This window comes from Rhinolophus sinicus, linkage group LG09, assembly GCF_036562045.2.
Source record: "Rhinolophus sinicus isolate RSC01 linkage group LG09, ASM3656204v1, whole genome shotgun sequence".
NCBI lineage: Eukaryota > Metazoa > Chordata > Mammalia > Chiroptera > Rhinolophidae > Rhinolophus > Rhinolophus sinicus.
Window position 1 is genome coordinate 83,983,583 of NC_133758.1, and position 22,788 is coordinate 84,006,370.

The 22,788-nt window shown below is 40.4% G+C and overlaps 1 protein-coding gene across 4 annotated transcripts in view; it reads right to left on the reverse strand.

Moving 5' to 3' along the window:
- The window catches only part of CDK6 (cyclin dependent kinase 6), a 218,899-nt gene that overhangs the window by 70,266 nt on the left and 125,845 nt on the right, over window positions 1-22,788 (reverse strand). The window lies entirely within an intron of this gene.

Sequence of the window (22,788 nt, forward strand, 5' to 3'; positions counted from 1 at the left end):
GGTCACAAGAAACCTGGTAGCCTGGTCCTTTAGGAATGCTTCATCCTGAGATGCTTCCTCTTGGAACCCAGCTAGCTGCCATGCAGTGAGAAGTCCACAGAGATATTCCCGTTGACAGCTCTAGCTGAGCTCTCAAGTACAAGCCATGTATGTGAGTGAGCCATTTTGGACATTCAAGCCCAAGTGATCCCCCAGAAGACCGTGGCCTCTGCCAAAGTCACATGGAGCAGAAGAATCGCCCAGCTGAGTCTAGTCAACCCACAGACTTGTGAGTAATAATAAAATGGTTGTTGTTGTTTTAAGTTTTGGGGTGATTATATAGCAATATCTAACTGGAACAAGATTCGTAACTGGTTCCTCTTCTTCATCTCATGTTTTGCTTTGAATTCACGCAAGGGATCAAGTTTTGTTTAAGGGATATCTGGTTGCTATCTCATGGAGAGATGCTGGTGATGCAATAGAAAAAAAGAAAACAAACCCACAATACCAACACAATGTTATTCAGTTATCATTTGGCTCCAATATATCTTTCCAGCATCATCTTCCACAGTACTTCCATATCCCTTACAGCTCGGTCACACAGGAGAGCACACCACAGGCTGTCAACTCTGGCTGAGAATCACTATCATCCAAGGGGCCTTTAGGAAAACACAGGTGTCTAGTCCTGCCCCTGGAGTTCTTTTTCTTTTTTTTCCTTTTTAAGTTCTTGGGTAACCCTAACTCTTGGGAGGTTTGAACACCGTTCAGTTACATACACGTATCCTCCAGTTCCTGCCTCCATGCTTTTGTTGACACTTTTCCTAGGCTGGAAAGCTCTTTTTTCTCTCCACATGTGGAAATTCTATTTAGCCTACAAAGCCCAGCTTTGCCGCCATCACCTCCCTGAACCCACTGCCAGCTGAAAATGATACCTTAAAACATAGGTAGTTCACAAACAATATGGTTTGTTCCAGAGGGTATGGACCCAGTTTTATTCATGGTCTTGTCTGTAAATGCCCACCACCATACTGTGCACATAACAATTGGGGTTTGACAAATCCCAAAGGAATTTTTTTTTGTTTTTTTCGTGAACAAAGCCAAGCAAGCCAAGTATTTATTAAAAGAAAATATAGGGGCTGGCCCGGTGGCTCAGGCGGTTGGAGCTCTGTGCTCCTAACTCCGAAGGCTGCTGGTTCGATTCCCACGTGGGCCAGTGGGCTCTCAGCCACAAGGTTGCCTGTTCAACTCAACTCCCACAAGGAATGGTGGGCTCCACCCCCTGCAACTAAGATTGAACACAGCACCTTGAGCTGAGCTGCCGATGAGCTCCCGGATGGCTCAGTTGGTTGGAGCGCATCCTCTCAACCACAAGGTTGCCGGTTCAACTCCCACAAAGGATGGTGGGCTGTGCCCCCTGCAACTAGCAACGGCAACTGGACCTGGAGCTGAGCTGCGCCCTCCACAGCTAAGACTGAAAGGACAACTTGACTTGGGAACCGTCCACGTCTTCCCACCCCTCCATGGGGGTCAAGCTCTCCAGCAGCTGCTCCTCCTGGTTTTCCTGAGACTGAGTGTTCATACACACAAACTGCTCCACTGCCTTTCGGAGGGCTTTGGCCGGCACCATACCCTGCTCCCTGCGCCATGTGTCATGCGGGGGTCCCTGCTCACTGCACCATGTGTCATGTAGGGTGTCATGCAGGGTCTCAGCTCCTGCTCCCCACATAAGAATGCAGGATATGGTGAGGCCAAAAAGGAACACCCACGGAGCCACAGGTAGGGGAGTCACACCACTATAGTCTCACTGGAGGCTGGATTCACACGACGTGCGACCTGCTGTCCGCTTTTCTGCCAACCGACCGACTCTTCGCTAACTGCACTCTGCCGTGTAAACTGCAATCCGCGCTTGCCAGCCACCATCTTCTTGCTAGCCCCCATTTTCTGCTAGTGTAGCCATGGCAGTTATATTAGTGGCCAATGGCTCACTGGTTACAGCTGACGGCCAACTAGCCACAGCTGATGGCCATCCAGTCACAGTTGATGGCCATTTACTACCCGATCAAGCACCTTTCCATGTGAGGCCAAGAGCCTGGAAACTGCACTCCTGGCTCTGTCCCCACAGTTATGTTCATGGGATTTAATATTCTTACAGGTGGCTGAATTTCATCTCAGTAAGAGAGAAAATGTGCTTCAATATGTGAAAGCAAGACAACTGGCTGGCCATTCATTTGGAAGAAAATAAGTTCAATCCTTACTTTACATCATCTATAAGAAGAAACTATAGATACATGAAAGATCTAAGCAGTAGAATTAGGAAAACGTATCAGAAAAAAAACAGAAGAGGGCCTTGGAATGTGGATGTCTTTTTTAGCACATGGGCAAGTCTAGAAGCCTGACAGGAAAAGATTCCTAGGTCCATCTATTATTCCTAGGTCCAACTGAAATCCTCTTCAACAAACACTATAAATAAAGGTAAAGGACAAATGACAAACTAGGAGAAAACATTTAAAACAAATTACATCAATAAAACCATACAACAGAAAAATGGATAAAGAATATGAAAAGACAACTCGCAAGAAGAAAAATAATAAGTTTTGCAAAGTGTGACATACATACAAATTTTTATTAAAAAGTTATGTGTGGGTGTAAATATAATAATCACATGCACACAAAAATGTCTGCCAGGGCACATAGACATCAAAGTTAAATGCACAACGGACAAAAAACATGGCAGCACAGGAGGTTAGAAAATTGGAAGGAAAAGGGGCTGGATGCCACTTTCAGAGGTGCAATATCAGTCAGTTGCTGTCAGTAAGCACATTTTATAGCTGAGAAAATGGAATTTCAGAAGGATTAATTAGGTAATACGGCCAGAGTCACGGAGCTGAGATGTGGGAGGGCTGGGATTCTCAGCAGGACTGTCTGACTTCAACCCTCAACATCGAACAGAACACTTTGAATTCAGCATTCTACACATCCACAAATTAACAGGCAAATATACAGGTTGTAATTAAATAACCAATAGGAAAAAATTTCAAATTTACTTTGAAATATTTAATGTGAACTTTTAATACAGTTTGACAATCTCAAAAACTCATCTATCCTTTGAGGTTAAATGATTTCCTTAAAAAAAACAAAACTTTAAGTAAAAGATTTCTATGAGTTCAAAATTCAGTCTGGACCACTCTGTATGGTATGACATCTATTCAAATTCCCATTTAATAACTTCAACGAAAGCTAAGATTTAAAAATCTCTTTGGTATCCCTAAGATTTGCTTGGTCTGTATGTAAATCATTTTAATAGAGTGAGAAGACTTAGATTCATTAATTATGTTTATACTCTATTTGAATTATCAGCATTTATCTAAAGAGACATCCTTTTGGGTTAATCTTTGTGGGATTCAACATATTTGAATTCCAAGACAAAGTATGAATTGTACAAGACTTATATTTCTAGTTAATGCTCTAAGAAGATACCCCAACAATGCCTAGGGCCGACATTTAAAAGTAACAAATTACTACTTTTTGCAATAGATATAAATCTACGAAACGAGTTGTTCTCTCATTTATGTAATATTATCTCATCTATCAAGAGGGCTTTCCCAATTTCAATTTGCTAATTTATGTAGCTGCTCCACATTCTCTGATTCAGAGTCCTTTAATTTTCACGTTAAGTCACTGTAATTTTAAGTATCTCAAATGATGAGAATTTCTGTAATTTCATGGGATTTAAAATATATATGTTCCAAGTTTTTGACAAGGAATTGTACCAAATTTTCCTGATGATAAAATATAAATTCTGTTTGCTTTGGAATTATTATACTTCTGTTCCTCTAAAATCTTCTGAGGGAAGACTGCCTAACTTAAAACTCATTTAAGTCACACATAAGCGGATTTATTAATTTTTGTTTGAAAGCTTTATAAAGAATAGACAAAACTGATAAAAATGTTTCAAATTTTAATGCATGAAGGAAGTTCTCATAAGGTAATTAACGTCTACCTAAAAGTTCTCTACGTTTCATAATTTCTAAATATTCTTAAACACAAAAATATAAGGGTAAAATTAAGTATAAGAATATGTTGGAGATAATGAATGCAATGTATAAAGATCAACATTTAGAAATCTATGACAAAGGTGGCTTCTAATGATAACAATGCAGTTATCTCCTAAGCAAAGATAACAATAGGAACTACTGACAGAGTTTGGTGGTTGGAGCCAGCTGGAACCAAAGCAAATACGATGTTTATTACAATGATTACATGTATTAACAGCCTCTAGAGGTGCTGAATGGATTTGGCAACAGGAGGGGGAGCGGAAGACTGGGGGTGGGGTGGGGTGTAGTTCAAGGATATTTACACAAGTGGATGTATCTGTTTAAACTGCTTTGATCTCTAGTCACAATTTTTTGAACCAGTTCAGTAACAATATAAGATAAAGTAGAGCCAAGGCCAACTGTGACTCAAAATACATGTCACAGGGAAACCAATGTTACTTCATATTCAACGGTCTTTTGTTCAAGTACCCTTTCAACCAAGAACCCGAAAAAACTGTAGCTGTTATGTGGACCTTCCTTATGATATGGTGACATGCTCAAAGAGCAGAAAAGCGCGTCTGGAGCACTGCGCTGGATATCTTCCTTTTGCCTCTCTGAAGGGTCTCTGCCCTGGAACGTGGATTGGTCTCTATCCTGTGCTTCCAGCTTCTTACTGGGTTTGCAATGGGAAGCCTAGATAGAACTCAGAGAGAGGGACAGAGTGAGGCAGAATCTTGAACGCCTTGATTTTCTCCCAGCAAAGCTGTTGAGAGCTTGCGGTGCTGCCATCACGAAAGTCCATGTCCAACCCAGCAGCCTACTCTGCCTGACTCCAGGAACTGCTCGTCCTCCTCCCTTCAAGCCTGGGAAAGGTAACAGCCCGGCTTCAACTATGACTCAGGATATAGCACCATCCACTATGCTTCCCTTAAACTCACTGCTTCATAAATCTTGTTCCTGTGAACGCACCTTCATGCATTATCACCTTTTGAGTGTAGTTCCTGTGGGGACCCTGTTCGTTTGTAGATGAAACTAGTGTGGGTGGTAAGCCTCACTCAGTCCTTTCATCTGCCAAGAGGACATTTAAACTGGATGATCTGTAAGGTGACCTCTGTGAGCATCTTAATCCCTAAACAATGTGACAATGGTAATAAAGATTTTAAAAATGTATACACTGTATACAGTATACACTGTAGACCCAAGGACTCTACCTTTGGACATCCTTGCCTGTCCTTTAGTAATTATTTATGGAGTGTATCAGTGTGGGAAAATTCTTCTTCTGGGGCTAGCTTCAACAAGTCTCAAATGCACACTTAGATAATGATTTCTGAGGAATATGGAAGCAATAACTCAAAATCTTTATATCATCCAAGTGAAGGCTTTCTAAGCTGTCCTCTCAGCTGTTTATTTGCTTCATACCAATATAAAACTCTCTAGTATGTACGCTTTTCTTTTCCCTTCCAGAAGACTATTATGGTTTTGCAAAGTGAAAATCAAAATTAGTGGTAATTTCACTGACTTTTCCTAAAGGGTCCCCACATTCAATTTTTTGAAATTATACATTTAAATTAAGACTATTATAAATAATCATAATTCTAATTCTACCAAGCTGTCTTGTGACACTTAAATGGAAACTATTAAGTTAAATGGAAACTACTGAGTTAAACGGAAACTCTTAAGAGTTAAATACCAATAAAACTTAACATACAAAGTACTTTGCAGGAAATAATAATGGAGTCACCCCAATGGACTCATTTATAATCTAAGGGCCAGAACAAGTTGGTTTTGATACCTGACAAAAAACGGAGAAGGTCTGCAGCATTGAGCATTGTGCTGATAACAATCCTGGCGTCGGCTCTGATGCGTCCATCACCAGCAGGAAGGCTGTCCGTCCTTCCCAGGACCTACAGCTGTTCTGGCTCACATGGGGCCACTGGCTCCCATTTAGATGTGCTGATTTCCAACCACCTGGCCACTGCTTCTGTGGCTTTCTCTGTGGGATAGGCCTTCCCTGAGTCTCAGCAGGTCCAAAGCCTCACATGTCACTTCCTCCATGAAGCCTTCTCTAATCTTGCAGCTCAAAGCTCTCCCCTGAGCTTCCACTTTCTATAGCACCGGGCCTTTTCTATTTTCCATTCTAGCCATTCAATTCATTGGCCACAGTGTGTATACAGTGCCACACATGAAAGATGCTCGGTACTTATCTGATGATTGGGTACATGAATGAACCACAGGGAACTCCCAGGGGCTGTGCTGATGGTGGACAGAGGACCCCGGTTAGCCTGCAGAATAGAGGGACAACTGAGTACCTGCGAGTACAGTTGGTCCTCTGTATCCTTATGTTCTGCATCTGTGGATTCAACCAACCATGGATCAAAAATATTTGGGGAAAAAACAAAACAAAACCCAGAAAGTGTCAAAAAGCAAAACCTGAATTTTTCATGTGCCATGTACTATGCTGAATCCGCATGAATGAAGTGACGTGTAGGCACACCCGGCCGTAGCCTACATGCAAATAGTATAGGTCATGTGCAAGTATTAGACCATTTTATGTAAGAGACGAGCATCTGAGGATTTTGGTATCCATAGGGGTTGGGGAGGGTGTCCTGGAACCAATCGCCCGTGGATACCAAGGGACAACTCCAATCATATATCTTTTAAACAGGAACTCGATCTGCGGAGGGAGGGGGCGCTGGACCCAGTTTGACTCAAGAGGATGTGTAGAAAGACTTGAAAGGCAACAGCATATGGAAAATGAGCTGAGATGGGATTCCCTCCAAGCAGAGACAGAGGGAGTCTTTGCGGAAGAATCACTCAGTAGATAGCGGCCTGCGTACTGTGTCCGAGGGGGGATGATAGTAACCCAGTGAAGGACGCGTGGAGGTGGCGTCCAGGGATCCAGGCTTTGGGCCTTCCAAGACACCAGGGGCACCTACCACCTTTCGGCACCCTTATACCTCTCTCTTATTTGGTTATGTCTAAGCAAGTCTACCTAAAAATGGCTTTACTTCCAACATCAAATCAAGCCTTTAAAGGTCCAAGTGAGCTTCAGTTCATCACGTGACTGCTCAGTAGGAAAGGTACCCTGTTAATCCTGGATAGGGGGGTCACAAATTAGAAAAGCAGCAAGTCAATGAACTGGCTGAAGGACAACTGGGGTGCGGTGGGGGTGGGCATCCACCTGCATAGTGATTTAAGTGCAGAACGCTAGGGTCCTATCCTAGTGTTCCTCCTGGTTTCCAGTAACCCGTTGGAGGTCTCCTCCCCAACCAGTCCCTTAAATAATTGTTTTCTCTAACGCCAGCTCCTCAGGCATTTAATGCTCTTAAGTGACACATGATCCCTGGGAAGCATCATATGTGGATGCCCCAGGTCCGATGGTGCCCAGAACTCTGCAGAGTATCTGACCCACATACCTAACTGCCTCCTGAACATTACCACTTAGTATTCCCACAGGTACTTCAATTTCAAAATGTGTGAACTGTATTTTCTCTGAAACTTGCTTCTCTTAGGCTCTCTCTGCAGGCGAAACCACCCCCTACTCAGGCACCCCATTCACCCCACTATCAATGAAGTCACCCCACTGACAATTCACTGTGAACCTGTCCTCTCCTGATGGTCACAACAGCTTTCTCTGGGGTCTTTTCCTGCCAGTCGGTCGCCTTCCTCTATCTTCTCCACTGCAGCTGAAGCTGTGCAAACCACACTCTTGCTTAAAACCCTTCATCCATTCTCCAGAGCTTTTAAGGCCAAGTTCAAATCCAGTTGACTCACAATGTCCTAATGACCTGGCTCCCACCCTACTCTGGTTTTATCTCCTGTTCCTCCTTCACACGAAAGCTTCCCTCAGCCTGCTCAGAGGCTTTCTGGTTGTTCAAATATGCGTGTTGTGTCATGCCTCACTGCCTTCCCACACGCTGAAACCTTTCTGTGGAATGTCCTCTCACAACACCATTCTTAATGCTCGTGAACCTTGCCCTGCCTAGTCCTCCCCAATTTCACGGCACCACAGTACTCATCACACTGTCTCCCATTCGGTGTTCTTATTGCCTGTTAGGCCCAAAGCCAGCTTTTTGAGGACAGAGACCATTTCTAAGTGGACTTTGCATCCCCAGCACCTCACAGAACACTGCGTATAATAGGCATGAAATAAATGTCACGTTCTGATACGTGTATGGGGAGCCAGAACACAGCAGAATGGAGAGGTATGGGGTAGGATGGATAACCTGGGGTAGGATGCAGGGTTTGTATTATAGTATAAATGCACCGACCATGGTCGTGTACCCATACCCACACCAGGCACCCTGGGTTCACCAACACTATCTTTAGTCAACAGACGACTTTTTAATAAAGTGTGAGGACCATTTTAATTTTGGTCAAATGAAGTTTTAAAATGCCTGAAGGGCCCATGTTTTCCTTCAGGCTGTATTGTTTAAATTTCATCTTGAACTTGTGAAACTTAAAATAGTTACCACTTGCTAAATGTCTATTATGTTTCAAGTAATAAACTCATTCTCTTTTTAGAAGTACAGTATAGTTTTGATTTTGACACTGAACAATCACACACTTGATCTCTCTCTGCCTTCACCATAGAAACCAAGCAAATATTTGTAGACATTCCTTCAACCTTCACAGATAAGTAGAAATGAAAATTATTCTGAACACAGGATATAGCAGGCTGCACAGCTCATCATTTCCTCTTAGAAGTTATTTTAACTCTTAAGAGAGTCGATATACTTTGGGAGGCTACATAATCACTCAGATTTGTAAGAGAATTTAAAAATTGAGTTTTATTAAGAAAATAGTCAAATGTCTCTAAAGTCCATGACCTCTTTCTGCTTGGTTGCTATGTTCATTTTTATGTAGGCTGTATGTAAACCTACTAAATGAGCATTTGCAAGGTACATGGTTAGTGCAAGTGATAAGGAAAATGGAAGCCCAGTTTAAAAATCTAAGGTTAGGGTCAAACATTCTTCAACATCTTAAAATTCTGTGGGCACAGCCTTCCTTAAATGGGAAGGATTTGGAGATCTTCAGCAGAAGGAGCTACCAAGGTATAGTTCATTCTGTAACCCCTACTCCCCCCATAGTTTCTGCTACATGCCTCCATCTACCAAGCTTCACAGAGACACATGCAAGAAAAGAAAACCAGCCGTGCAATTTCAAAGTAATCTGGGCTACCAGAAATGAAATGAAAGTCTACAGAGGAGTCTGGAGCTGTATTTTGTGCTTTCGGTTTTAAAGGCAAGAACTTTTAAAAGAAAATATGCTTCTAAAGATTAGGCTGTTTCATTTAGCAAGATTAAAACAAAAAAGAAGGACACGACTGAGAGAAGAACTTAGATTGCAGTATTAGGAATTTGGGTTAGATAGAAGGAAGTATTTTCTGACAAGAACTATTAAATGTCAGATGGATTATTGGTGGGATTTTGTGATCTTTTCTCTAAAAAAAGTTTTCATTTTTATCCTATCTGGGGCAAAGACATGGGCTAGGAGGGCAGGAGGGACAGAGAACATTTGCAGGGCACAGAACATGTCAAGCATGGTGCTGGACTAACTTCATCTGCTACCTTATATAATCTTCAGTTTAACAGTATGAGGTGAGTATCAATGACTATTTTTAAAGATCAGGAAGCTGACACTCATATGAGTTAAGTAACTTGTCCAGGACCAATCACCTAGTAAATGGCAGAACCAGGATTTGAAGAAGGGTTATATGAATCAGGTTCTTTCTCCTCACTATGGAAACTAAATGACAGCGGGTCCATTTTTTGGTTTTTGTTTTGGTCTTAAGCCTAATTACAATAAAAAGAGTCTGTATTTCCCAAACAATCATTTCCATAGCGATGGAAGTTTAACAGAAAAGCTGACAGGAACAAAAGAAATGGTTTTTCTAGGATAATGGTATCCCAAAGGATTTCACCAGGATGGCCACCACTTGAAGGATCAGGGCCACGGATGTGCCTGTGGCTGAGTCCTGGGTGGAGGGTGGGGAGCTTCTCCCTACCCACAATGCTCTGCACAGGAGCCTGAAGTCTGGCGCTGTGTGCACAAGTGTGTTTCTGCTGACAAATGGTTCATGCTGTCCTCCCAGAACATTCCTTCCCTGGAGATCACAGCATTAGCCTTCCTCCCAAACTTGTTCTCCTTTTGTATTCCCTGTCTTTGCAGACCCAGTCACCATCTAACCATTCTCAAAGTCAGACTCTTCCTCAAACGCACCCCTCATTCAGTTATGCAGACCCGGTGTGAAGAGGGTGCTTTCTTATCTTTCCAAAAGAGCAAAAGGCATAGAAGACTAGAGTTGTGGAAATAGGAGAATAGAAAATACACAGCTTGGAGAACTTGAATACCATCACCCATCATTTTACAACACTGGTCCAGAATAAAAGAAAAATTCACATCACTGGGCATAAGAAATGCTCAAGTTTGAAGACTCAGCGCAATTTTATGGACATGATAACATCAGTTTGAATTTTACTACCTGATTTCAAAGTTACACACACAAAAAAAAGTCCAATATGTAACATGTGTCCTAGACCTTTATTTTCCCCCCTTCTTTTATAAATTTTATTCTTTTATTTTAATTCTTCCCTTTCTTCTTTCATTCTTGTTTTCATGTCCCCCTTCTTTATTTTGTAGAACACTTTGCTATACTTACAGAATTTTAAATATCTTTATATCTTCTATGGGGAAGGAAAGGATCACTGAAAGGGAATACAGTTCTGTTAATTAAATAGATAATTATAAAACATATAAATTCATTTGCTCTTGATGAGCCACAATGCTTCTCTTAAAATTGTTTCCAAGAAGAACCACATTACTACCAAGGACTTTGCAGAGTATTTCTAGGTATATCCGCTATCAGGAGAGATACACAAAAACCAGCGGAAGGCTTCTCACCTAGTCTCGGGGGCTCATGCTCACGTATGTTCGGGCCAGTGTGGTTGTTGCATGCAAACACTACTTGAAAGGAAAGTAACCCTTCAATTTAGGTAACACTTGGCTTTTACCTCAGAACTAATTCAGAGAAAGACTACTTTTCCATTTACAAACATTTCAAAGAATGTTGCTGCTTTCTAGAAATCTGTGGCAGGTAGCTTCTTTCATCCTTGAAACTGCTAGGGCTTTGATAAATGGTCTAAGAGGTGATTACAATGATATCTAAGGACACACATAGATCACACAAAATATTTATTTTTTAGGAACTGAGAAGTAGTCTTAAATTATCATTCTAGATGCTTAATATACAGAGGACCCCGATATATGGCAAAAATAGAGGCAGGGTCCAGGGATGCTAGCTGTGAGAGCCTTCCAGAACATTCTGAGAGGGGAAGAGGCTCCCTGCTCTACACAGCACAGGTCTCTTCTAGCCCCTGCTAATGTGTGGTGTGACAAGAATCTGCTTCCATCTGTGTCACCCCTACAAGAGTGAATATTAGGGACTGGGTCTTAATTACTTTGGATCTCCAAAGTCTAGCAATGTCTGGCACACGTCAGTCATTCAATAACTATCTGTTAAATGTATGACCAAGAAGTTCTTGCAAATTTGCTCCCAAACTACAGAAACAACAAAAACCAGGGAGGAAAAATAAAATCCATGTGTCTTGGATTATTCTGAATGTACAAAAGGTGTTCCACAATCATAAATATGGCAACAGAATCAATTTTCTTATAAACAGCAAATAAGTTTTTGCTACCTACTGGCATCTATTGATAGATAGGTAGATAGTTCAAGGCATTCCTTTATTTATTTACATGAAAGTATACATAAATCTTAAAGTGTACAATGCCTTTTTACATATGTATGCACCTACATAACCACTAGTTAGACCAACATACAGAATATTTACATCACCACTGAAAGCCCTCTTGCGCTTTTCTTAGTCAATATCTTTCCTGCACCACTATTCTGACTTATATCACCATGGATTAATGTTGCTGGTTCTTGAACTTCATGTAAAAAGAAATACACAGTTTTTGTGTCTGGTTTCTTTTGCTCAACCTAATATGTAAATTGTCCATGTTATGGATATCAGTAATTTATTCCCTTTCATTGCTGTTTAGTATTCCATTGTGTCAACATGCCAGAATTTATTTAGCCTTTTTTTGTTTCCTCTGTTGATGGGTGTTTCTAATTCTTGGCGATGGTGAATGAACATTCTGCTATGAACATTTTTGTGTATGTGTCTTGTTGAACACAGGCACTAATTTCTCTCAAGAGAGACAAAGAGGGAGTAGGCATATGCTTAGTAGATGCTAGACAATGGTTTATCCAAGTAGCTGAACCATGGTATACTCCCACTAGAAATGCATGAGAGGTTCCAGTTTCTCCATATCTTTGCCATCACTTGATAGTCCCAACTATTTCAGTTAGTGTGTAGTGGTACCTCCTATACTTTTGACTAACCAATTCATAAGAATATAAGGTTCAAAAAATGATAATATAGTCTGAATTTATTAAAGCACTAATTACAATCTCTGTGTGATGACTGAATAAATAATGATACCTATCATTTGTGCATAGATGTGTGATTCAATAGTTTAAGACAATTTTTTAAATGTTAAGTTTCTCTTCTCACTTTTGCCCCTGCTACATCTGCCTATTAGCAAATTCCTAACTTTTAAGTATTTGTTTGTCTTTCTTTGGAGGTGTATAAGCTATGTATTTATACAGAGTTCGTAGACAATTGGGGCAGTAAATAGGGAAATAAACTAAAACATATTTTGAAACATCTGTGCCAAGATTCTAAGTTAAAACATTAATAATGTAGAAACTTTCGAAGTTGTTGAATAGTAGTTGTTACTCGAGTTCCTCTATGGACAAAATTCTGAAACATCATTACAAACTAAAGTACAGAATAATACCTGTCAGTATATAGTCCTGTATGTAGTCCAGTATAAAGACAAATATTAGACAAGGCCTGTTCTGGAGGAGTTCGTAGTCTAGTGAGGCAAATATAAAAAGAAGTAACTATAATACAGTTTGGTTGGAACTATACTAAAGCATTGGAGAAAGTGCTATGGAAACACAGATGACTTCATGAAAGAGAATGGGTGATTTATTGCTTCTACAATAAAGTACACACAACCTGTATACAATAAAAATATGACTGCAATCAAAGAATTAATATTTATTGAGCACCTATTTTATACTATAAATCTGCATGCCAGACTTTCTTAAATGTCAAATTACTACTAGTCTCATAGAATTTCATATTGTTCTCAAAAGGAATGTAAAATATCTCTCAGATTCTTGCATGATTTTATATCCAGAATTAGAGAGAGCCAAACTAAAGTTTAATTTTACACTTTGGAAAAAGTCTAAGGCAAAGAACATCATATGTAATCCATCCCCTGGATTTGTATTTAGAAATATAGCAGGTCCTTGGATAACGTCGTTTCCATATAACACTGATGAGGAAAAGAAAAGATTCCCGGCCAGAGACACTGTCTGTGGGGAGTTTCACGTTCTCCCCATGTCTGCGTAGGTTTCTCTAGTACGCCCGTTTCCTCCCACATCTCAAAAAGATGAGCACGTTAGGTAAAGTGATGTGTCTACATTGTCCCAGGATGAGTGAGTGAGTCAGTGAGTGTGTGTGTGTGTGTGTGTGTGTGTGTGTGTCCTCTGCGATGCAAGGGTGTCCTCTCCACGGTGGGTTCCCGCCTGGCGCCCTGAGTTGCTGGGATAGGCTCTGGCCACCCATGACCCTGAAAACTGGAACAAGCAGGTTGGAAAATAATGATCTCCCTTGTTTTTATTCATCTTTCTTAAATGTATGTATAAGCTCACATTTATTTCAATGTTTACTATTAGAAGTGTTTGGGGTCTTTATTTAGAAGTTTGGTGATGTTTTTGTGATCAGAAATATGCTGTAGGAACTTAACTCTTCATTATAGCAATTGGCCTGTGGTAAAATTGGTTTTGCTATACATCGTTTTGCTTAAAGTCGCAGTTTCCAAGGACCTAGCAATGCCTGTAAGGGTGGACTTAACGTATACTTATTACATGCCTTCATTTCATAGAGCCAGCAGAGGGAGTAAACTTCTTTAAAAAAAAAAAAGGCCTCAGTATATACGGAGAAATTAAGACTTCAGATGTAAAGTCTTTGACATAAAGGAAAAACCTGGGTGCAGAGACCCATATTTCAAATACAGGGAAGCGATTTAGCTCTACCGTTAAAATCTCTGCAATACAAAGAGAGTACAAAGTAATTGAATAGACTGAAAGATGCCATCTTAATCTCTCCAATGAGACGGGGCCTGAAAGTATGAACGCTCCCATCTGAAAGCCATGGCAATCAGAAATTTCTGTAAAATACATCCCGCAGCAAAATCTAATTAATTGGCATTAATCGGAAGGAACTTCAATAGTGCATCTGCTAATTAGCAAGAGCTACCGTCTGCCCGGTGCCAGTTCCACTCCAAAGAAAAGTCCACACACACCAATCACAGGACGTGTCTGCCTCAATTCCCAGGACTAAGAAGCTGCTCCTATGAGGACAATGGGAGCTTCCTGGGATTCCCAAATCCTTTGTGACTGTTCTAACAAATTCATTTTGTAACAGAGCTACAATGGACTAAGCCTTTCTATGATTTTCCTCATGAAGATCATTGGGAGAAAAAACATTTTATTAATGAACACCAGACATTTTTACCCACTTTCACTGCTGGTACTGCCATACATTTACTCCTGTCTCCTGATTTATAGCGGTATTTTTTTTTCTAATTAATTTATCACTATGTACTTCAACAATGTTTCTATTTTTCATGAGTATACATAACATTCATTTTTAAAAACAATCAATTCAATAGATGGCTTGTTGAAAAGAATTCATCTGCTTTTCCGGTCTTTGGATTGAAGGCTTTTACCTTTACATTCAATCCTTCCTTATCTAGTCGTAGAAGCATTTAGTGCTCTCAATTAAGCCTCCTAATCGAGCATAGCTTTAGTTACACTGTCAGCTTTTCTATCGAGTTCACTGTTGTGATGTGCATTCTCACCTGAAGAGGCAAGATAAAAGAAGTTTCTACAGAAATTGCGAGAAACAAATCATAGCGAAATTGAGGTGTGACACACGGATGATGTGAATGTTGATATGCCAGTTACCAGGTGCCTCGGGAACCAGTAAAGAAGACCAAGACTTCATGTTACCTCGTGCTCAGTGTAGAAACCATCTCCGTATAATCACTTGTTCAGACTTCTACATGCTGAGGTACACCCACGATGCAAATACCAGCCACTTATAATCTCACCTTTGGTCATCGGTAAACTCATGCTACAGGACACAGGGTACAAGTCTGGACGGAGGAAGGGAAAGAATCCTGGACTGACATTTGGAGACCTGGGTTTTAGCCTCAGATATACCACTAAATAACTTCTGTGTATTATCTTGTAAAAAAAGTAACTTTATATCATCGGGTCCTAGTTTCTCCAACCAGGGGAAATTTCCAAAGTCATTTCAACCCTAGAATCCTATAATCAAGAGTAGATAATTCTACATGCTCAGTGACATTACCTGGCTCTTGACCTGGATGTACTCATACTTGTACATCCAGGTCAGTGACTCTATTCAAAGAAACTTCACATTTAAAAAAATGGAGCTTTGATCAAGAAGAAAATTTAAAGGACATTAATTAGTACCCAACAGAATTTGTGAATCCAGAAAGCAAAAGTAGAATTCCAGAAGAGACTGTGAAGAACCTTAAAAAGTCATTTAGACGGACAGGCAAAAGGCTAAGGCATATCTCTGATCAACTGTAGTTACAGGCTAGAGAGAGTCACGTCTGCACGTCTGTGCAGGGGGTAAGAGCTGGCGTTGGTCTTGAATTCTTTTCAGAATCAAGCATCATTCTTCAAACAGGAATGTACAGTGACGGATTGTACTTTCTGCAAGCAAGCACCCACATTTATTACAGAATATGCTCATAACTGCCATTTCAGAAGAGAGGGGTAAGATTTTATATGTCTGCCTATGAAATACAGTCCCTTCTAAAAAAAGACCAGCAAAAAGGAATAGTATGGGTTATAATTTTTCTGCCGCTACCTCCTGTACAATATGGATCTATCAAAATGAATTATCTGTTCATGCCTTGAGCAATCACTGAAGAGAAAAACTATTATATCAGATGACTGAAATTACATGAAATTACTGATAGATGGAATGATATTAACCCCTGTACAATGTATTAAAAAGTTCAGGAGGGAAAAATTTAAGCTATACGTATTATCTCTGGAAATTCCATTCTGTTTTCATGCAACTCAATTGATGGAGGTTATTACGCTAAATTACATGGATAATAATAACAATAAAAAACTTCTGAAGAATCAGATATAAATGGCAACATAAATATATGAGTCATCTTGGATTCTTTTAAATATTATCAAACAACTATGGTCCTAAGACCATGACAACTTTAAGTTAAAGAAAATCCCGCAACTCCTTTGCGGCTGACTAAAGAACTCTGAGTTTTAAAAAACAAGAAGCAATGCTCAAGGTAATAAGCCCTTTTATGTTACCAGTTCTCATATCCGAGGGCACTGGATGGAGCTAAAGGACAAAGATAAGGGTTAATATTGCTAGTTACTAACAAATGGCAGATAAAAGAGCTCTTCTGGGTTCTGATTAAGTGACAGCATTCTACACATTCTTTTGACTTGAGCAAGTCAGACTCAGAGCAGCAGCTAAGTTACATGTGAAACACCGCTAAATAAGCGTATCTGCGTGCTTTCACATTCCAGCGGGATAGGATTCCTCCCCTTTCATTGAACAGAAACATGTTCTCTGTGCTCCCAGCAATAATGCGCCTTTGCTTCAGCTTCCATGAAAAAGCATAAACGTATATGCTGAAAGCACAGAGAAGTTTTGTGCTGTGGGACGTGGTGGCCGGGCGCCAATGTTTACAATCCCCTGGGTGGGAAAGGCAGGGTGAAAGGCTCAGGACGGCCGGCTTTAAAAGTCTTTGCTGTCGCCGCCAGTGACCTTCGCCTCTGTTTTCAAAGCAGCTCTCAGGTTAACCCCTTGGATTCTGTGCGCATTGGGGCTGCACAAAGGAAATACCTTTCTTTGAAGGACACCTCTCTCACGCACATCGGTTTCTGATTTCAGGCGGAGCAGCTCAGAAACACTGGATTAAGAAGCATGTATTCAATCTCCTATTAGACCCACGGGCACGTCAGGGGTATTAAATCTGGATTTTGATGTGCGCTGTGTTCTACAAAGTGAAAGTTTCCAGCTTCAGGCAATGGACGCAAGCTTACAAACCAGGGGATTGTGAAACATGAGCATATTTGGTCTCCAGGGGAGAAGGAAGCATCCAATTTATGCAGAAATGCTCTTTTCCCAGCTAGCCAATGAGAGGCGAGGCTATGAGAGTGGGGCTTCCTATAGGGATCTCCTGACTGGAAGAATGGTGCTTAAAATTAAAGACAGGCTAAATTGCTAACAGCCCAACTTAAAAAGCAGCTGAAGAGAAAAAGCCAATTGCAGAAATGAAAAGGGAGTTTTCCAGTTTTAAGTTAAAGCTGACTACATTCAGCTCATTTTTATAGTTGTTATTGTTTGAGTGGGGGAGAATTAATAATCTTTTACTCCTAATGCTAAGAAGATCCTATAAAAAAAACACAACTTACCCCATACGTGTATGTTTTATTACAGTCTTTACTCAATGATTCCAAAGATGTTATTCAATAGTCATATTATTTAAGGCCTCAAAATATTTTCAGGACATGAAGATTTACTTCGAGAAAAACTGGTCTGATGGCAAGGACTCATGTCTGTATCATGCTCATGCCTATGAGATATTTTGTGGATTTAAAAATGTTTGGGACGTATACATTGACCATCATTAATGCAGTTGCCCTTTATGGCACGAAGAGAACACTGAATTCCTGGGGTGCTGAAAAGAATCGTGCAATTCTAATATTCAGTCTATGCACCCCTAACACGTGTTTAAGGTGAAGGGTTAAGACTTCTGGGGATGAAAATGAAAAACAACAAACACCAGAAAATGTAACCAGCATGCACAAAAGTCATTAAAATAAGTCTTATGAAAATCATTCAATAAAATATGAGACAGAAATGGCCTTTGTGCTATCAGGCAGCTATCTATAACATCAGAAAGTATGTGTATCCTGTAGCTAGAAGTCCGTTCCGAGAAGAATGATGCTATTTGAGGATAATGTTTTTCAGTTTTTCTCGACTAGTAACTGGGTATTAATAAGTGATTAATCTGAAAAGTGATTAAAATTTCAGCTTTGCAAAGAATGTTTGAGAGTAACCAAAACCACTGCTTCCACTGCAGACCAAACAACCTGATCCTTGCTATCTGCTGTAGAAGTCAGTGGCGATTAAGTAACGATCTTCAACTCGAATGCAGACACCGACTAGAAATAATGTTTTGAGAAGCTAAAAGAAACCCCGGAGCTTCACTGCACAGAAGATGTAATAACAACCCCTAGAGCTCATTGTGGGTTTTCCCGATGCCTTGCCTTGTACTTCACTAAGGATTTTATGAATTTTCTGTCATTTAAATTCTGTAATAACTTGTGAGGTAAGCACTGCCTTTTTCTTTAACCCATATTCTAGGTAAGAAACTGATATTCAGAAAACAATCATAACTCTAGTAAAGTCCCACAGCTAACCATGTGTCAGAGCTCGAGTTCAAACCCCAAAGACTGCAGGTATAACCACTGGACCTGAGAGCCATACATGCAGACAGATCACCACCACTGCAAAAGAAGCTCCTGGCAAACATATTTCACAGCTCTAACGGTTTGGTATACATTATAATTATTATTACTGGGGACTCCCAGGCTTATCAATCTTTCAAGAAGGGAGCTGTGTTCAGTGGGAGATTTTTCATTTTATTACTGAATTAAAACAGTAACATATGACTTCTAACTGAGGTCATGAAACTTCAATACTTTGTTTCTGCAATAGATTTATGAGTATTTATATATTACTTTTGCATTTTAAATGGAATCTAGAAGTAGCAAAGGGGATTATCCCTATCACAAATTTTCATGTTTTACGAACCAGTTGGGGACTATTTTATTTGCAGGCTATAAGATCTAGTCACTCCCAGTCTGGAAACCCCACTTGTATCCCAAGTTTTTAAGACATTGTTTCTTGTTTGTCTCCATAAATGAACATTGTCTTTAAAAAAAAAAAAGAAAAGAAAAAAAAAACTGTTGTGAAATCAAAGAAAATAATTGTTGCCATCTTTTATACAGTAATGGCATGTCACTTAAAAGACTTTTTCGGCTTAGACTTAGTTTTTGAAACAGCTTCTAAATAACTAAGGACATAACAGCTATCCATGAACTTTAATTATTGCAATGTAATTATTAGGAATAACCAGTTACAACTGAGCTTCTCCACACACAGTATAAAGTTAAAACTGTACAAATGAAGCCAAAATATGCACAGCTAAAAGGAATGTTACAGGGGGGCCTCTCTTAGTGAACAAAGCAAGCTCAGTTTGGCTCTTTTCCCCTTGCGCTACCACATCCGCACATCGTTAGTTGGAAAATTCCTGATATATGCTGTAATTTTTTTGTGCTTTTTTCCCCCCAGTACACTTGGGCCTTTAATGTCCAGATGCCATTTCCCCCCTTATCTGTCCCTGTTTGGTGCTCTGCCAGCTATGGTCAACAATTAATACAGCCAAAGAAAAAATACAGTACACTCCCTGGCAACTGGTACAGCCTTGCAGGAAATACCAAATAAAAACTTGATTATGTATTGTTTAACCATTTTGTTTGCCTGTAGGCCACCCCTTCGTCGGTGTAATTCAGACGAGCATGCTTCATCTGGACGGTCTGTGCGCTGTACCATTGTTCCCAGAGTCTGTCACGCACAATCAATGGCTTCAGCCTGTGGCCCTCTAAATGAAAGGAGCAGATTTGTGGCAGCTTTCCAGCCAGTATTCCTTTTAATTAGTCAACTTGTGGCCCAATGTTATAATAGATAAGTAACCTCTTAATATTCATGTAATTAATTAATTTTTTTTCTCCTTCAGTCATAAGCCTTTGCATGGGGGGAAATAAAAGCTTTTTTCCTATATGGGCTCTGGTTTATGAAATAAGCATGTTGCTATTACAAAGAACATCAGAGACCATGTTTCAATGATTCTCCATGAGGACAGTTCCAGAAACCACATACTTAATATAAGTATACCCATACTTATATTTTAAGCATAGTAGTTTTTGCATTTAAAATAGTAACTGAAATCTTCCTTCTGCAAGATGAATAATCTTGCCATTTCAACGGGGTTGGGGAGTCTCTCTTGCATTTTAACTGATAAAACTAATAATTTACCATCGGAAGACAGAAGCTTACACTTGTTTAAGACCCCTCCTACAGCAAGGCTGGTAAGAGAAGTGGCCAGCAGTTCTAAAAGTTCTCTGCTGTACATCTTGATGAAGCCAGTAATTAAAAGGCTGTTACTGTGAGCTATTAGACATGATGAATGCTTAACAACCTAAGTTGCTTCCTATCAATATTAATAATGCCCACCGATAACAGGAATAACTTATAAAACTCAGTATTTAAGTTCTTTCAACTATTTAAGTTTTTCATGTAAACCAAATTCTCCTTAAAGGCAGCAACAACATTTTCACTTCTGTGAGGTCCTCAGGGACAAAATACATGGTGGGTGAAACACTGATATATCCGTACTACCCCTTAGTTATCACTTCTCATGCAGTTTATGAGACATTACAACATCACTTCAATGACTCATTCATTCATACATACCCTAATGTGCCTACTATGTGACGAGCGTTGGATCCCAGTTATAAAGATGATAGGAAGATGACTGAAGACATGGTATGTACACTTAAAAGCTCACAGTTGAGAAGGGGAGGCAGACGTGGAACTACCAATTGCAAAAGCTCATGTCCCAGGGAGAGACATAATTTAAGGGCCTGGGTTCAAATCCTGACTCCTTGGTTATGAGCTGTACCACCTGGCTGAAATACTCGTACATTAGCTTCCCCATGCCTTTGTTTCATCTGCAAAATGGGGAATCATAGTAGTGCCTCCTTCTTAGGATGATCGAGAACTCTATGACATAAGGTCCATAAAGTACTTTGCAGGTGCCTGGCTCTATCAGCAAATGTTGTACATAGACCAGCTCCTCAGGGGTAGGGCAGGGTGCAGAAGAGGGGCACACAGTCTCAGCGGCTTCAACGAGCAGGCATGACTGGCACAGGGAAGAGCTTGAGCAGGAAGGCTGAGGAGCAGGAAGCTGCATGGACCAGATGACAATGACCTCGAGTGCCAGACGATGGAGCCTAGACTTTATCCTGAGGGGAAGAGGAGGCACTGAAGAGTTTAATGCAGGTGTTGTATGTCAGATTTGCATTTTAGAATGACTATTCTGGTAACAACAGAGGCAGGGAACGCAATCCAGGTGCCCTAGCAGGAGGTCCCAAGGTCCTACAGCAGAGAGGAGATGAGATCTAGGAGGGATAATTTTAAATGAGACACAAGGGGGAGAGGAAAGAAATCTAGGATAAGTCCCAGGTTTCTGGCCTGGGTGACAGGTGGATGGTCGACCTGAATGGAGACCCAGAAAGGGAATGACAGGCAGGCTTGCTGCTCGTGACGCTGCCCAGTTGGATATGTAAATCCAAGGGATATGTGGCCCAAGGGGGAGGACAGAGTTGGACAGAATATGAGCTCTCTTCCTCCAGGATCACCTCCAGAAAGCAGGGGACAGAGCACACGTAGGACAGATTGTAGGGGGAAGACGGAAGAAGGCAGTCACCAAAGAGCAATGAGGTCGTGAGGATGAAAAGCAGGAAACTACGGTGTCACAGAGGCCAAGGTGGATATCCACAAGAGATGAAGAGAGAAGCGGACATGTATCAGTAGATGCTAATAAGCAAGATGAGGGCTTTAGAATATCTACTATAGTAACATGGTGGGGACCAGAAGGCTGCCTGCACAAAACTGAGGGTTAACAGCACTCATGGTGAAGGTGACATCTGACACGAAGGAAAATGTGGTGGAGTGGAGATAAGCAGTGTTAATCAACTGCATTTAAAACAGCTTAGTTCTGCAATTGAAAAAAAAAAGACCACATGGACACCTTGCTGCGGCCTTTCCCATGGCCTTGGAGTGTGTACGGGGCTGCAAGCGAAGGGCTCTGAAGCTTAAAATCCATTAGGCACAGTAAATCCACTGCTGCTCATAAATAGTCCCAGCTGAACTTAATTGAGTAATGAGTAATAACAGATTTTTAAAGAAAAGTCTCTTTTTATACTGCACAATAATTAATGATACTACTACTCATTGCACACACATACTGCAAATCTCGGGATGGGCAAAAACAATTCAAATGATCTCATTAATTATTATAGTATCACTTATAGCTAAGTAATTAAAGCACAACATAAGTATTCTCAATTTTCTGGATAAAAATGTCATATTTTTATGACCGGAATGTGTCATGAAAAGAATGTGTGTTGTGTTGTGTGTGTATGTGTGTGTTTGTGTGTGTGTATGCAAGTCACTACTATTTTCACATCTCATTGATCTGGGAAGACGGATAAAGACTTAGCTAAAACAGAATTTCCAAGATTACTTAAGTTTCTCTCTTCAAGCTCTGAAACAGTATTACTTAAATCATTGAAAAATTTTCTTGCTTGTGTCCTATTATCAATTGTCTTTTTCCCAGCTGTTACACAACCCCCGTTCATCAATCTAACACCTTTCCTGGCTTCTTCTCTACTATGGACTAGGCCCCTTATTCAAAGCCCTTAGAC